This window comes from Mixophyes fleayi, chromosome 5, assembly GCF_038048845.1.
Source record: "Mixophyes fleayi isolate aMixFle1 chromosome 5, aMixFle1.hap1, whole genome shotgun sequence".
NCBI classification, from domain to species: Eukaryota; Metazoa; Chordata; class Amphibia; order Anura; family Limnodynastidae; genus Mixophyes; species Mixophyes fleayi.
This window is the reverse complement of record NC_134406.1, coordinates 225,141,009-225,158,135: the sequence shown is the minus strand read 5'-3', so window position 1 is coordinate 225,158,135 and position 17,127 is coordinate 225,141,009. Positions and strand designations below refer to the sequence as shown.

Genomic DNA, 17,127 nt, shown 5'->3' with positions numbered 1-17,127 from the left:
TCAGATATTGACATAGCAAACAGCCTATCACCAAGAGCCTTTTCTAGACTGCCACCTCCGCCACCCAATGACATTATAAGCCACCTCCTCCTTCTATCCACCTCAGCCCCGCCTCATAACAGGACACACAAATGACTGACGCCGGGACTAGCCAATCGTATGTCGATACGGTGACAGCACCGCAAACCGCATTGGAGGAGGCTATTAAGGTAGCGGGCAAAAGGGCGGGGCGTAGGTGGAGAAGGAGGAGGGGTATGAGGTGGGCGCGCCTCCCGCGGCAAGTTTGTCTGCATCGCAGCGCATACACTACAATGGCTGCTGGAGAGAGGGGAAAGCAAACAATTTCCAGGCCCGCAGCGTCCAGGCAAAAATATGGGAAAAAAATTATTAAAAAATCGGAAAGGCACCTAAACCCCGGAAATCGACCGTAGGAAGGATGTTAAGGCTCCCGCGGTGAGTTTGCTGGGGGTTTGGACTGGCGCAGCCACCTCTGAAGCATAAAAAATCAGGGTTATTTAAATTATGGGAAAGGGGGGGACGAGAAAAGGAGGAGGAGGGGGGAGAGAGGAAGAAAAAAAGTTATTGCAAATCTCCCCCCTCCTCTTCTCTTGTACAAGGGCTTAATTGGGAGAATAATCCAGGGGTGTAAGAAATAAAGTTTGTAGAAAAGTGTTATTTTTGACTTAATCTATATTTATAAATAAATTAATTGGAGATTGCATGGTTATATTGTGAAACGTCTCACTTGTTTTTATTTATGGTGCATCTTTGTGCCTCTTGTACTGTTATGGGGGTGATTAGACAAGTTGCAACGGGGTTTTCGAGGCTTTAAGGTTCTGAAAAAAAAGTTGAGTAGGAAGTTTTAGTTTTTCTTTCTTTCACTTAATATTGTGACAGGAGCAGAGGCTGTGAGAGGGGGAGAGGAGGGGAAGACATTAAAGCAAAGGGAGACCGTGCTTTAAAAAAAAATAAGTGCAAAAAATATTTTAAAAATCATGCATTCATCCCAAAGTCTCCAAACCTTCTTCAAATTTAGTTGAGGGGGTTTTCATTCACCCTATGGACTATTGATCCAGAAACCATGGTTCCTTGCACTATTTCCATGCTGTTTTTGGGGGGCCGGGTATGTGAAGTTAGGTTAGGGCTGCAGGGAAGCTGCTGGGCACCCCTCCCTCTGTAATAGGGGGGGTTGGGGGGGGGTTGTATACTGAGATCGCTGTTTGTACCCCAGAGCCCCCTGAAAGTAACGTGGTCGAGTAAGAACTCTGCCTGGATTCGGGCACAGGGGATCGAGGACGGGCTACTGGGACAGCTTGTTGTCAGTATCATAAATAAACAACCAAAATGGAGGGAGAATAGAGGCATAACCAAATTAAAAAAAATACTAAAAAAATTCCTAAAAATCCCCTATTTGACTATCTGATCCGTTCTTTTAAAGTTAACAAGATCTCTCGTTTTCCAACTTGCCTTCTTCAACTATTGAGTCACTGGAGACTTTTAGTTTTTTTTATAGATATATTTATTTTCATTTTTCTTGTAGAACTTTCACATCTAGAAAAAATGCAAAACAGGGATGCTATAATGGCGTTACTAGAGGATTTTAAGCAATGATGGTTATATATGAGGGAACTGTGTTGGTTTTGATGTGTCCTTTTTTTTTTTGTTGCTTTTTCTTTTTTTTTTTTATTTAATCTGAAACCTGGGCTTTTCTTATTGGCAAGGTCTGTGTATAAAGGCAATTAATGAATATGTTTTTAAGTGAGTCTTGGATGTGTTGTAAACTATCTCCCTTGTCACTTTTCTACATGCTAAAAAAAACTTATCTTTGCAAAGCAAGCCCTCACCCCCCCTCCCCTCGCACCCCTCCGCCCCGCTGCCGCTGTGAAACACTCAGTCATTGCATTACATTGCAGATCTAGGACTGCAGCCTGTGTTCTTCATAGTCGAGGGCTGAGCTGATGTGGGCTAGAAAAGTAGCCCCTTCAAGTGTTCTGTTATGTATGTACACTTTATAAATGTCACCTGCTGTAATAGCATTGTGTTCCTGTGCAATGGTGCTGTGCCCTTCCTATTGGTATACAGAAAGATGCATACTGCTTTGTAACTGCTGCTGATGTTGCTTCCACGTGGGGCTGGGGAGATATTTGCAGATTATGGAAGTTCTCATCTGCACTTGTGTGCTTCTGGCTTGTGCCAGTAACAAGACATGTCTGAGAAATATTGATTGTAACTTAAGGGGTGGTAGTGTAAGTGTTAATATTGTAAAATATTCAGTTACAATGTAAAACAGTTTGTACAATGCCTATTTCAAGATTCAGATCTAGTAAGTCAGTGTATTGCCTGGTCATAATGTTGTAGTAATCTACTTGAAACTGTTTTTGTAAACTTATTACACAGAATTACCTTTTGTGCTTTCATGTGAACTGTTTTGTTTCCATTGCCTTTTCTTGAGATACACAATATTATGATGATGTAACAATTTACTTATGCAATCTGTTTTGTCATATTGGAAAACTGGTGATGTCTATTGGTGATGTCTATATGGCCTCCAAATTTTAATGACAGCTTGCAAAGGAAGCATGGGAAACTGCTCAGATCTTCAAGTTATAATATTTCAAAGTAAAAATGCTGAAATATGACTATCTTAGCCTTAAGACCTATGTCTAATCTTCATTCTTAGCTAATACTACCCTAGTGACACAAGCAGCTTAAAACACAAATACATTTGACTATCTGTCTCTCCCTACTACTTCCCTATACCTTATTTGTTAACCCTGATTGAAGCTTAGTTTTCTATGCATGCTGCAGTGATTTACTAGTAAAACCTAAACAAATTTTAATCTTACAATGGTAATCATTTTTCTGTTTCAGTAATTTTAATCTACGTATGTTTTATTACACTTGGTCCCAGGCATTAGTCATAGTGTCACTATTTTGGTGTCAAGTGTACAGACAGTTATGACTAAACATTAAGATTAATAAGGTAGTAAGAATTTTCACTGATTGTGGAAACCTATGTAAATTGTTACATCAAAATGTAGTATGCTACAAGCACACTTTCAGACCTGAGAAGTGAAATAACATTGTTTCACCCAACCTTCTCTTCAGGTATTTCTACAATCTTGTAATATTCTTTTCTTTAGACTCTTATTGTTCTTCAACATGTTTATGACAGATATTGTAAGTATTACTTATTGCCTCTTTAACGCCAATGTGCACAAACACAGTATTCTGTGCATTTCGGAGTATGCAAAAAGTGACCAGTAGCAATTTAAGTTTAGCAAACAATACATCTGATTTCAGAAAATAATTTTATTAGCTATGCAATTGCATTTAAACTGTGCACAATGTCAGTCCCATCCTTTTATAATGACTCATTGCTCTGAGTAAAAAAAATAAATAAAAAAATACATTTTTGAAAATGGAATGTTGCGTCTCTTAGAATTATTGTGACTCATTTTTATGATTAGTCTAGATAAGTAAAAGAACAGCATTTAAAGAAAGGTGAACAGATAGGGTGTATCTCTTGATATTATTTAGTAGTAAAGTATTCTATACTCACTTTATTGCAACATAATAAAGGTGTAACCAATTTAAATGTGAGTGATCTGTTTACCTTGTACCATTCTTCTATTTAACCTTAATCTCTCTAAATGTAAAATACTTGTATATTTTTATTCTTCTACATCTAAGCATCGTCCCCGCTTGTTCTTCATATGTGCATGTCTTTTTTTCATCTTTATGTATATGCCTTTTGACTGAATGACATGTTTAAAATATCCATTTGAATTTGGGCCTGTTCCAATACAGTTAATTACAACCATGTAAAGGTAACATGCATTAACATTTAAAGTAGGTAAATTATGATCATATGTACAGGCTTGAACAATTGTATTGAATCTTGATTAAAGTAAATGCTTATTGCAATACTATTTGCATAACTTTTTGTTTTTAAACATGGCAATTGTTCTTGAACTATTAAGGCAAAACGGCTGCAGCTTCGTTGTGCTGCAGATTCGTAAGAGAAGGGTGACATTTTGTGTTCAGTGGTATGCCAATGTGAATTCAAATGACTAGAGCAGCAGTTATCTTATATAGGTGTGTGAAAAGGCTTAGAGAGAATATTCCCAGGCTATTTAATTTCCATTTTTTTTTAAAGTTGTGTATGACTTTATTAAAACGCCAGTATGATCCATCCCATATGTTTTAATAGCTGTTTAGTCCAATCATCCAATCCTTAAAGATTCTGAGTGATATTGATTACTTTTGAGCTGTTGCAGTGCAAAGTATGATTATATGAACTTGATATAATCAGTCTCTAAACTTTGTATTGCCTTTTTTTTTCTGTATATATATATATGTGTGTGTGTATATGTGTGTGTGTATGTATATATATATATATATATATATATATATATATATATATATATATATATATATATATATACACACACACATTTGTTCGCTACTAGTGTACCCTGAATAACAAGTGAATAAATGTAGATACAAATGACAGTTGCTTTTAGTTGTTAGATAACAAATTCAATTTATACCTAAATTACAAAATTAAGTTTTTCAATCGTGTAATCCTTGTTAAAGCTAAATTAATAGTTTTCTATATGAAGGAGAACTTCCTAGGAGAAAGAACATTTGAATGTTCTAAAGTGCTTGTAATTCATTATTTCTATAATAAAAATGAGGATGTTTTTCATTTTCCGCAAGAACTGGAGAATATTAATCAATCTTAGCAACATACTTGAAACTTTCAATGTACCAGCTATGTTTTAATAACTGTAATCTAACCATTACATTCAAATGCATTTTATTGCTTGATGTATTGCTGTGTGTTGATTAAACTACTTGTTTCATTGTTTGTTTGTTTTTTAATTCTCTGATATGAAAGCAATGTGTTGCGCTAGACAGGATGCATATTGTTTACCTAGAAATCATGTGTATTGTTAATGTTAAGTGTTTGTGGATCCTCCACTAGTTTTATCCTTCTGTCTGATTGGTGCTATGTGTATTTGAGATGACACTTGTGTGACATTTGTAACCAGTATGAGCATTGTAATCTGATACTGCTGCAAACATGCAGAACTAGAGACTATAGTGCTGGAAGCACAACATCATTGGATTTATCTGAAGCTAAGTTTTATTAATTCAGCAGTTCCTAAAAGGTGGCTACAAAACCAGATATGTGAAGGTTGTAATTGTCAATTATTTTCTTCTGCTGTGCAAGCTTTAATTAACATAATTTTGCCCATAAATACGGCAGTTGCTTAAACTACATGCTCATTATGGTGTGGTAAAGCAGTAATTGTCTAATTATTGATTTAAACAATTATTCTTGGTAAAGGCGATTGGCTGATCTTCCTGCTGCCTGTGTTTATTACCCTGTAAAAATAGCTCTTTCATGGTAGCATTGATATTAAATGATCAAATGTATATTTAAAGTCCACTCTAGTCTCTTTTGTACTATAAAGAGTTGATCAAGTAGGACTGAAAGATTTTTCAGAACATTTTGATCCAAATGTTCCTTTTTGTTTTTAAATATTTATTACAACTTAAGTATAAAACCTAAACTTCTGCGAGTCTGATGTGCATGCTCTAGAAGCAAGATGTCTATAAGAAAACCTCCTTATTGCTAGCTCTGATGTGGATTCCTAAGAGGTTTTTATTTTTGTTTGAACAGCACCATTAAAATGTGATTATCTTATAAACCTGGGTTATCCAAACCTATCTGTACAGTCCATTCCTCCTAGTATCTAGCTTAATGTTATGCAGGAAACACCTTACCTGACATGTATTCCATTAATATCGTGCACCAATGTCATTATATGGTAATCTTTGATCTGTATTTTTATTTCCTCTACTTTTTTTGCTTTGTTTTGTAATGAGTATCTGTCTTTTGACACTTATATTCTTACGATTCCTATAGGATTAGTGTACTTTATCATTTATTGTGATTCTGTTTTGTAGTGATTGTGGATATATTAACGTGTTTTGGTTCTTGTGGATGCAAGTTGACAAAAGTCAACAGATTCTTAAAATGCAGATCAGTGTTCAGTGTAGCTCACTAGGCAACACAATGGCATAGTCTCGAGATCTGTGTTTATGAAATGTCTATTTACTTGCATCTGCTTGTTAAGCAAAACAAACTTTCTCTTCATTTTGCTGTTTGAGATATATTGTATTCCTTAGGAAATAAAAAAATACAGGAACACACATGTTGACTATAATTTAAGTCTTAAATATACAATATATGCTAGTACGATTGTTGTAGTAATGTGTCAGAGAATGTAAGGTTCACAAAAGGCTTTTTTATTGAAGATAATGTTTGATGGTAAAATAATGTAGGGGTTATTTGTGACCTCTTTACATTGGGTACCAGGACCTTGCAATGGAACCCAGAAGGAATAGGTATTTCTCACAGTGGTGTTCAGTCTGCATATGGTGTGCATAACGTTAATGCTATATATATTTTTTATTTTTTTTTTGCTCAAAACATATATATTTTTACAAATGAATTGCAACTCCTAGCGTTCTACTGCGTCTCTGCTTTTCTAGATTTATCTTTACAGTAAAACAGTTATAAAGAAGACTTATGATTTTACTAAAATAGGAAATGAACCCTGGAGACCAAAGCAAAACATGCCCCCTCAATATCAAATATTTACTATTAAACAGAAGCGGCTACGGATGTGTGTCCTGTTATTCTGTAGATGACATTCTGCTAGTGTCCCCATTATCACTATTTGCATGCCCAAATTAGCATTTCTTTCATATTGCAGAACTAGGTATGTTTATAACCATAATACATTGCCAAGTAACTGAATTACACCGGTGTTTGTTTAGATTCAATACTATCTTGTTTAGCTTCCTTTCAAATCTCAGTAAACTGACAGCTCCATTTTAAATTGCCTTGTCCCAAGCTTTGCACACCAGATTTTTTTTTTTAACTTAAGTCAAAAGAATAAAGAATCGAAATTCTTCCAAATAAAATGTTTGTAGCTCTTTTCAAATGCCAAGTCGCTGTTTTGAGGGAGATTCACCACCTGTGTGAGTGTACGTTTCTCCATCAGGTCCAGACTATTATTGCATTTAAAAAACTGAACATAGAGGTAGAATACTCAAAAAGCGAAAAGGATTTTATTGTAAAATATTTATGGAAAAGATGGAATATTGTATAAATCTGAAACAATCAGGTTTGAAGGAGCTGCTAAAGATTTACCAATTACCTGTATGGTGAAAAATCTTTATTCCCAGGTCTGAGATGGTGCTACTTAAATATTGGATGATCTGTTTGTTTTTATAAGTGAGCTTTAAAGTGTTTTGATATCTAAGTGCAACTCCATAATACCCTATAGTCTTCTTATGTTGCATTGCATACTTTTGTCTATAGACGTAATTTCTAGCTCATATAATCTACTTTCTAGGTTATGTACAGTAGCCACAAATCAAAATGTATATAATGGTGTATGTGTCATTAACAGAAAATGCAATTTGCACCTAGTTTTATTTGTGTTTTTTGGTTTTTTTTTACCTGCAAATGGGTAAGTCTGTTCATACGGTGCTCTTGTGTGCAGACCTGCTTGCACATATATGTAATTACCTTTTAAACCTTACTGAAAGCTTTGCTACGCCATTAAAAAAAAATATATTGTTTACGGACACTAGCAGGAAGGGGTCATAATTGTATTTAGTGACTCTTCAGTTGTTAAGGTCTTTGTTTTTCTTTTTTATGAGGACTAAGTGTTTTACTGATTTCTTTTTAAGTATTGAATGGTTCCCTCCTCTTTGCATGTCACTTGAACAATTGCATAATGTGCTTTGGAAGTAATGTGGAGAAAATGGGGAATTTTAAATAAGATGTATGTAACCACTGTATTTTGCTACCTGGGATATTGTTTAGTGCGCACTTTGCAGAATGCAAGACCTATTTTATCACATAACAAAGTGATTCTGCTTATTTCTAATCCCCAGTGTTAGACACTGAGGCAGCCTTCTAATAAGACGATAATAAGCACATATTCCATACTAGAAGGCAAACTACTGATTAAAGTATCATTTAGAATAGGATAGCTATTGTAAAACTTTTTATCTGAGTCGATTCAATTTAATAATCTTTCAAGGGAATGGTTGTTCAAATGCTAAAAATTGGCATCCCTACCCCCTTTTCCCTATGAAGATTAATGGCGGCAATAGCCCTTACTTTTGAAAAATGCTAAATTCGGCAAAAGCTCCTGTTTAGGGCTCTTCTCCATTTGATAAATAGACCCCAAAATATAGATGGTGTCCTTTTTTAGAGTTCCATTTGTTTTCACAGCACACAATATCATTATTACAGTAGCATCACATTATTTAATTCCATTCCAATGCAGGATCTAGTGAACAGTGACCATTAATTTAAAAATCAGAACTTGGACATCTCCTGACATATCCGACACATGAGCAGTTGTTGACAACCTTCTTAACAAGTTGTTTGGTGTTGATATCTAAGCTTTACTAATGTTCCCATTGTTTCACCCTAAAATGTGCCCTTTTTTTAAAAATAAATAAATCTAAGAATAACAGTATAGTCTGCCTAAAAGCCAAGTTACATTGTACGGTTATTAACACACATGCCATTGGGAAAAATCACCTGTAAAATGGTGCATTATTTCAATTAGCTGCAGGGGTAGGCTGAAGTTCCTGTGACACAGTATCATGTGACTAGTCACATGTCTGCTTTATGATGTCACAGGATGTTTGTCAAGTTGCACAGTGAACATGTGCCAGCCAATATGAGATGTTTACATTCAAGCTGGGTACACCCTACAGGAAATTGCTGCAGATGTGATTTATGATCTGATTCAGATCTGTACTCTGCATTTTTCATAACCATCTGCTGAAAAGATCGTGACTCTGCACACACCATAGAGATCTGCCTACACAGTTGGTCATGAGTGCATACACGCTTCCACATTTGCCCAACATCGTTTCATCGTTGATCGTGATATTTAGCAAGCTTATAAAACCAAACGATGCGATGTGCTTTGGTACAATAATACATGATTGTGTGAGCGTACACACTAATGCGATATCTTACTAAACTATCGTTTATCGTGTGATTGGCATGATAATTGGAAGAAAGACCTGTAGTGTGTAGCCAGCTTAATACTCATGAATATTCATAAGTGCATAGAAGTTGGTTAACTTCATGCAGATATGTAAAGATCTGAATATACAAGAAATTACACAGCTGTAACACAGTAATAAAATATGTTTAGTTCTATCCCTGTTCAGATGTGTTTAATAAGCAGATCTGTGTAAGTGACAGGAAGATATAGATGTATATTTTATTAGAAGATGTCATGAAATGTTTACTCTCAGCATCATCCACTAAGATTTATATACTCGGTGGCCACTTTATTAGGTACAATTTCTTAGGATACTTTGGGGGCAAAGGACTTCACTTTGCCCCCAGAACAGCCTGAATTCTTCATGACATGGGTTCAGAAGGGGTGATGGAAACCTTTCTTGTTGACATGATACCTTGTTGGTTTCATACAGTTGCTGAACTCATAGACATGTTCTTAGAACCAGCTTGACACATGTGCTTTGAGACTAGGAACGTTATCCTGCTGCAAGTAGCCATTAGCACATGATTGGCAACAACCATTCTCTAAACTTTGGATACTGTTGTGCGTGAAAATCTTAGAACCCTTTCTGGCACAACGAATCATTCTATGGTCAATGTCACTTAAATGACATTTATTCCCCATTTTGGTGTTCCACAACTTGACACATGATTGGATGATTAGATATTTGGGGGCACTAATTTGCTCATTCGGCCTCCAATACCACCTCTACGCTAATGACACCGAAATCTATATCTTTTCCCCTGACCTATCTCGTGTAACCAACTGTCTTTCTGCTAGCTCAACATGGATGTCCCAATGCTACCTAAAGCTCAACATGTCCAAAACAGCTTATCTTCCCTCCTGCCAGTCACTACCTGCCCTCAAATCTCCCTCACTGTCAATAACACCACAATATCCCACAATGTATGTAAGTGGCTCCACAACAAATGTATGCATTTCATATAGAGATGTGCTTTACACCACAATCTTCCATCATCAGTTTGATAGGAGCTTCACATCACTATTGCTGCTGGTATGTTGGCCATATCTGCTGTAACACTGAAGCCGGTTTACCCAATATGGAAGCCTATACGGCTTGAAAACAACCTACACACCAGAAATCCATAAAATGACTACGGATAGCCCTATTGATCTGTGCATGTGGTCATCGTCTAACAACACTAACAGGCCCCATTGACCCCAGAAGTGATTTGGCATGAGGCTGGTCATTGTCAAGTTTTACCACCTGTGGCTGGGTCACTTCCAAGTAAATTATTGTATAAATTTATTTAAATTTTTTGTGCAGTGCGCCAATTTATATAATTTCAAATGTACTGATTTTGATACTGTTATATTTGTGTATTGGAAATCTGCTGTAGCCAAGGTGGAGTTAATGTGTTTGTGTAAGAAAGGAAATCCTAAATTCATTCTTTTCATCTCAGAAGTGACAAACACCTGCTTTGGCCTGAAGGCCTGGCAGGGGGTCATTACCTGTTAGGCTTTCCTGCCTCTCTAACAAGACATTCTAGCAAAATAGGCAGCAAATATGAGGAAATCAGGTTGGTTTGAAAGTTGAATTGTGTTAGACGCAAGATTAGATAATATCCTGATGTTAGATATCTGATGTAATATCTCAGTCTTTGTGGAGTCATCTGGGATTAGGGTCGGTGTTGCCCCCTGCTAAGGAGCACTGTCTTACCTTGTAATGCAACATTTTCCATCTGACTTCTGGACGATCACTAGTACCACAAACTGCTGTGTAAAGTGTCAGGACTCGAGCAATAAACCATCACTGCTTGGAGATTCTGCCTGTGACTATTACCTGCGGTATCCTGTGACCAAGAGATAAGAGCTTGCACACTAATCCGTTTCCTGGCTGTCTTGTGTTGGACCCAGCATCTGTGTCAGCGCTCTGCCCGCTACCCAGCAGCCCTGATCCATAGTAAGCAGTCTAGAGGCACCAGCCAGTCCACAGCAAAGGGGCATTACAGCAGCCATACCAGCTACCCCAGAAGCACGCGGTCCTGGACATCGCAAAGAAGTCCAGTGGTGGCAGCCAAATCATCCTACAATTAGTAAGCCATTGGCACTCGCAGTCGGTGAATGTCTGGTGGAAAGGTGACACCCATAGGAGTGGTCAGTTACTGACGGTGAGAGGAAGACCAAGATATACTGTGCAGGAAGGATATCCCCCTCCCCTCAGACCATGTGGTGAAGTAAGCCTGTCTGGCCACACCATTTAATCTCTTCTTCTGGTGCTCACACCAGATAGCAGGAATTGGCCCATGCCTGGCTGTCTGTTGTTTGGATGCTTTGATTTGCATTCATTTTCCTAAGTCGTCCCAATTCAGATTTGGCTATGATTATAATATTAGATAATAACATTAGACTACACTAGTCGCCAGGAGGCTTAATTGAACAGGTTCAATACTGCACCCTTTATTGTTTTATATATTGTGCTTTATAATACTCTGAAGGCCTTTATGGTGTATATGGGCTGCAATAGTAAAGCACACCCTATTTTGTATATCTGCTTATGAAGATCAAATGGTTTTGAACAATGAATATAATAGTTGCTCTGACCTTAGTCAAACACACCTAAAAATAGTGTACTCATCCCATGATTGGAATTCTGCAAAAAGACCAAATTAACAATATGTGGAGCATAAAACAAGGTTGTTCAACACAGTCTTCAGGGTAGGTCCAACTTTCTGAGTTAGTGACCTAAACACTATATTTAAAATGAGAACTGGTGATTTGCTGTGTTTAGTTAATATACACATCCCTCCTGGCTTATACAGGGGTTCTGGTCCAAAACACCTAATGTAAATCTGTTTTTGTTTTTTTGGGGTTATATATGTATATGTATATGTATATGTATATGTATATGTGTATATATATATATATATATATATATATATATATATATATATATATATATATATATATATATATATATATATATATATTAGAATCATACAAATATTACAAACTCAGTCTTGTCAGCTAATCAAGCAGCTGTCCACAATTTAAACTGTCAAATGATTGTACTACCAAAGACATTAAATTGCTTATGTCATTGTTATCTAGAGGTACAGTACAATTCAATACTGTGTTCTAAAATGAAGGAAGCAAAAAGTTTAGCGAAATGTGAAATATCAAATGGAACACTTGTCTCCTGTATGTATACATTTAAGTCTATTTACTTACACATTTTGCTTCTACTGTAGGTAATACACTACATATGTTCAATGGCATGATCTACAAGCACTCAAAAGTGACTTTTTATGACACACTCTACCTGTGGCAAGATGGACCGCCTATGCCACCCTGTCTGTTGCTGCTGGAAACCAGCTGGGCTTAAATTGTCAGTGTTTCCTTTTGTTATCCCAAATGCGCCCTCTAACAGCAGTAGAAGGGGCTTACAAATGCTGCCACCACTGGACTCCTTACCGGCATCCAGTACCAGGTTTCTTCTGGGTAACTGACACTGCTAGTGTACCCCGTTACTGGTGTACCTGGGCTGGTACCCCTGACCTCTTCATATGGATCAGGGTTACAGTGGATGGATCCCCCCTGACCTATCGCACTGGCCAGAGCTGCTGGGTAGCGGGCAGAGCGGTGGTACCGGAAAGCTGAGTCCAAATCTCAGAACAGCTGGGAACTTTTTAGAGTTGTGTCTAGTCAGTAGGTCACAGGGATAGACAAGTATCCAAGGAGGACTTTGAGGCAAGTGTTTATTTGGTCACCCTGGTTGAAGGTACCAGGGAGCAGTACAGATGAAACAAGAACAACAAATTACAATACATTTTTTTTTGGACACAGCCTCAGAGTAAGCCAGCCCCCTGAGTTCTGAGATTTTTTTGAATCCGGATGTAATGTGTTTACCCAAACATGAATTTACATGCAATGCAAAGCTAACAATATTTACACTTATCCGTGATATCCTAAAACTTGCTGTTCTATTCCTGCATCTTATGTTGGACACAGGAAATCTAACAGTAGCCTAATTAAAGCTTCCTGTTCTTCAGGTGCTAGATCCTCGCACATCAAAAGGTCTGATTGACATGGGTCCTTTCTTCAGACAATTGGAGAATACACTTTCCCAAAGAAAGGTACTAATATGCCAAGAGAGCAAAAAGAAGCTACATGCAAACATTCTGGAGATTAAGGCAGAAGACAATGTGGTAGACTAGGCGAACAGCATAGCTGATTATTTCAACAGATCCATTCAGCATAGTGGCCTTAGCACAGGCTTATAAAAGTGAGATACAAGGCACCAGAAATTCTAACTGCGCACTCTACAAGGTTGAAGGAACCTCATTTGTATTCAGGGCTCAGACCTGCGGATCTCTGCAAAGCAGCAGGATGCTCATTGCTTCAGACATTGGGAGGAATTCAGTTGTTTGCTAGGTGCAGCGCTGTTAGCCGACAGATTGCGGCAGAGATTTTACTAAAATCTTTGCTCATTTTCTCTCTCGTATCTATAGTAAGTATTTAGTCGGCAAGGTGCACAGCTGGGCATTTGAGGCGATGTCCGTCGGCACCTCACAGCTAATTTAATATGCCCCATTATCTTCAGGATGTGACGATATCTGCTGATGCTCAATTTACAGGAAAATCCTTCAAGAAGCTCCTCAAAAAATGTATTTGGTTTGTTTTTGTCTTGTGGTTTTTTGTTTATGTTTGGGGGGGGGGGTTTATTAACTCGGTCATTGTTGATTTTGCTTGAGCCAATCCTCTTTCATGCTTTGCTTGGGTAAGTACCATGCATTATGGCTGCCATGGAGTTGTTTGTTTTATATTTTTCAAAAATGGTTTGTAAGTTTCTCAGACATGAGGCAAAGAAAGAATCGCACTCTGTACCTTTCGTGGGCCTTTCTTTTTCCTGTGTCTACCCATTGAACGAGGGAATAAACCCGTTCATTATGACCGTCCTGGAATGCTTCTGTGACATGAATTAACTCCAATGATTTTCATTCCTTAATAATCACACATCACTGTGTAACGGTGTCGCATTCATGTTGCTACCTTTATTTGACTGTACAGTCCCCCCAATTTGAGATGTCTATCCTGACTCATGAGAAGTTGGGAGTGATGTCCCTGTTTGCTAGGGGTTGGGTCATTTAATGCTTCAGAAGAGTTGGGTAATGCCTCCAGCATGGCATTACCATGGTCCTCTTTCCAAAATAGCAGTGTGCTAAATTACCCCCTCCACCACCTGCCATTACTTCCCAAGATCTTGCCTCCTGCTTCAATGATTAAATATTCAAAATGGTATCCTTTTTCCCCAGCAAAAAGCTGATCGTTTCCTTTCCTGCACCCTGACATCGTCTCAAATGTTCCTCTAGAGCTGATGCGCTTTGTCAGATTCTTATATTGGTTGCCTGTACCTTACTGAATTGAGTATAAAACAGCACTGCATAATTTGTGGCACTATAGATACATTATTTGTCTTGATTACTTCCAGCACAGTGTCGAGAGGTATGAAAATATAGATAAACACTGCAAAAAAGATACTTAATCAGGTACTATTAATGTCATTTACAAACTATTAGTATCTCAATAACGCCCTTTGCAACTCTGCAGCTCTCAAAAGTTAAGGGTTCTGAAATCCTCTGCACCTATATACTGAGCATATGATATAACAGAAAGCCATCCATGCAAAATCTAACACTATTATTTTTAAATAATTAAAAAACATTTGCCTATAAACATATGTTAATATTAATATTGGCTTAACAAATAGCCCAAAAATTATTTGAGATTCAATCCTTAGCAGCATAATAAATATTTAGTCCTTAGGAAGCCTTAGTAGCTTGAAAACTGGAAAATCATTCACAGCTTCTTATAGTATCATAAGTCAGTAAGCAACCATGCTTTTAATCATCAAAAATCAAGCCTGTGGGTCCAGCTGCTTTCTGGGCAGCAGAATATTCACTCTGCTAGCCGTATTCTAAACCACACATTCGTGTCCACCAATGTGCTGCTGTGCTCCAAACGTTCTCCAAAAGCCAATTTCAAAAGTACCTCTGAAACTGGCTCATTCCTCTGCCCCTTTCTTATGATTTCTTCAGATGAAACCCATTCTTGGGCACTATTAATAGCATTCTCCATATGCCGTGACCATCTTTCTACAAATTTCTAATCGCCATCCATGTAGTCATAGGGCCTGAGTCATTAAGGAGAGCAAAGCATAAAAAAGGAGTAACTTTGGGCAAAACAATGTTGTATTGTGCATTGGAAGGGAGGTAAATTTAAAATGTGGGAACAGATTTATAACTGAAATAGGGCATGTCCTAGATCAACTTTAAATTTCAGTGTAAAAATAAAGCTAGCAAGTATGTCTGTTAGTAAAAACAGCCAGTATTTAACTTATGTGCAAAATAATAAACTAATTTGCACCCCTTGCATTGTAACATGGTTTGTCCCGGAGAATATTTACTCCTTTTTTTGCCTTACTGTCCTTAATGACTCAGGCCCATTTTTTTTTGCAAAAATTTCAATCTGTATATCAATGTTATGAAACTTCATTGTTCTGGTAATACATTGTCATCTGTTTAGTTCTAATTGTCATGGTAATGCAGCATCATCTATCTGTTTAGGTCTTATTTACTGAAGTGCTGGGAAAGAGATTTCACAATTCTTGCTATGCATTTATCATAGAACAGGTATTACTCTCTGACCCATGTAACTGCTTCATTTAATTGATATACTTTGTTTAAATGTCTGGCAATATTAAAATACATGAATAATTGCTCATAAATCTATATATAATTTGTAGTAATTACAATATCATAAATGTAGGTTTAGGAATGCTTCAGGCATAGTTAATCAATTATTTTACTCATTAAATGTAATAAACAGCAATCCATTAAAGCTGTGACACCCCCACCGCTCCAATCAGCTCATGATTTACTCAGACATTAAGTTCCACTGCATCATTAAAACCCTGAGGACGAGGGTCCTCATCCTGAATATCCAGTAAGCTTCTCTTTTACATGATCATTTGTAACTGTCCCACCCTCCTTTTTGTACATTGAATCTGCTAAGTTTCATTTAAATACTTCTTGCATCTCCATTTTGGCCAATTGTTGCATACCTTGGTAGACACTGTCTTCGCTTGTTTTCCTCCCATTAGGTTGGTGTTCCAGGAACCTTCCATCCAGGGACCTGTTCGTCCCATATATTGTACCCCTCTCTTACAGTCTATTAAATAGATCACATTGATGAAATTACGGTTCATACATTTCTTATTACATTTTTTTTTTTCTTAAATACGAGATGAAGTCTTTGCTACCCTGATCTGCCTGTAAACTCGACCACACTTACAGAAACCATTCTCTCTTCGGGGTAACCAGGTCAGAATGGTATTTGTATTCATTTCACTTTGGGGGGGGGGGGTTGTTTGTTTTTGTTTTTAAAACACACACTGTTGGAGCTAGTTTTTGATTCAATTTCCCTGATTCCTGTAGATTACATTCTTACCACTATCAATTAGGGGTCCTATAATATAAAGTTTTAGTAACTCTGAATTTCTCTCTGTAATCTAATATCGGAAGCATATGAATTGCATTGTGTAATAAAAGCCGACCAAGTCGTCTTCTAAGTGTCCCTCTGTCTAGATGCAAGAAAATGGTCTCCATCGAATTCTTCTACCTTGAGGTAGAACATTATCATGATACTATAAGAAGATGTTTGACTTTCCAGGTTGCAAGCCCCTAAGGAATCCTAAGGACCGAATATTTGTTGAATCTCTGATAAATATTTTTTGCCTTTTTCTATTTGTGATACCAATATTTTTTCCATACTTGCCAACTCTTGAAAAATCACTTAAGGGAGATTCCTCAAGTAAAACCTAAGCAGTGTACTGTAGAAGGGGGCGTGTCCTGCTCTGCCAAAGGGGTGTGCCTAGCTACACCCATTGACATATCTAGTGTTATCTAGGGACATATTCAGTACCACTAAGTGGAACCTATAGTAATGTACTGTAACAAATACATTT

At 37.2% G+C, this 17,127-nt stretch overlaps 1 protein-coding gene across 3 annotated transcripts in view; it reads left to right on the top strand.

Annotated features, from left to right (window-relative positions):
• Positions 1-284: 284 nt before the first annotated feature.
• The window catches only part of PLAG1 (PLAG1 zinc finger), a 33,023-nt gene continuing 16,180 nt past the window's right edge, over positions 285-17,127 (top strand). For all 3 annotated transcript variants that reach the window (XM_075211368.1, XM_075211369.1, XM_075211366.1), the window contains exon 1: positions 285-453. The gene's annotated coding sequence lies outside the window, so the exon portion shown is untranslated. The remainder of the gene's footprint in view (positions 454-17,127) is intronic.